This window comes from Nematolebias whitei, chromosome 15, assembly GCF_014905685.2.
Source record: "Nematolebias whitei isolate Nwh7 chromosome 15, NemWhi1, whole genome shotgun sequence".
Lineage (NCBI taxonomy): Eukaryota > Metazoa > Chordata > Actinopteri > Cyprinodontiformes > Rivulidae > Nematolebias > Nematolebias whitei.
In genome coordinates, this window is record NC_056512.1 from 19119078 (window position 1) to 19120550 (window position 1473).

Here is a 1473-nt window from a genome sequence, read left to right on the forward strand (position 1 = left end):
ATAAATAGCACCTTCGCATAGTGGGTCAACCTGATGAAGACTTCTGGATGAAAGACAAAACATTTCAACAAAAAGGAACCATCCAGAGGACCTGACTTAACTTGATTGAATTTTCCTACCTGGATTATTGATCATGAACCAGGATATCCTTTACAAGCTTTGACTAAAACAGTTTTAGCTCCGTACCTTTTCATCACAGGATGATCTTAGTTTAAAACTCTGACATTAAAGGCAATGTGGGATATTCATTTTGACATGACATTTCCTGTCCCTGAGTCAAAAATGTGATTTGTGATCATGAACAAGACCAGATCTGGAGCAGCAACCAGATCTGGAACAACCTGACAGGATTGTGTGTTGACAGTAAACACATGTCTGCATTTGTATTATAAACACACACATGCCCATCATCTTGTTGGAGTGTTTGCTCCGTTCCAAACAACAAGACAAAGGCAGCCATTGTTGCTGCTCCCTTCACTCTCCATCTTCTTCTTGAGACACACGCGCCTTACATCACATTGACTCAGGACGTGTTAAGGATGTTGAGTGTGTCCAGGTGACAGACGAGTCTTAAAGGAGGAAAGGCCGTGCTTGTTTTTCCTTTCATTCACATTCCTCAGTTCTGTGAGTCAACATGTCTTATCAATGCTTCCTGTGTGCTGATTATTAAGGAACAGACAGATAAGATGAAAGCAACATGAGACACTCTGGTTCCAACTTTGGTCTACTTTTTACAGAAACTCCCCAGGACTCAAAATTGCATGAAAAGTGTGAGAAAATAGGTTTATTCTCAGGGTGTGCTGAGACTAATCAGACATTACAGATCAACTCAGATCTTTGTTTCTTTAGAGAGGTAGTAACCTGCACCAAACAAACACATGTTGATTCACACTTCACTTCTTCCTTATACCGCTTGAGCAGGTATTTCACTGGGCTGTGACTGCTGGAGACATTTTTATGTTGTCCCAGGTCGACTCGGAGCAGATTCAGTCTTTCCATTAGGTGGTCCCACCCACATGTAGTTCGGCTCTTGGGACCTACTCGGCTGAGGTTCCAAGGGAGTTGGGCTGAAGAAACGACATCAGCAGAACGCAGGCCATTGATTGGCTAGAGAGAGACGTCAAGCCAAGAGCGTCTCCTTTAGGAGAATTAAACCTTTTTAAAACCCCAGAATCAGTTTTTAAAATTTTATTTTTAATATATATAATACATCCATTAAAATAGCAACACCAGGGTACTATGAGGAGATGCAGACTTTTCCTTGGTGTTAGGCTGATAGATTTTATCTGAAAGATTCAAATTTGTAAATGTAAATGACGAATCTTCTTCATACACCAAAGTTAGTCATGGAGTTCCTCAAGGTTCAGTGCTTGGACTAATACTCTTTACCTTGTATATGCTTCCATTAGGTAATGCTATTAAACAGCATGGGATAAATGTTCATTGTTATGCTGATGATACAGTTATATTTGT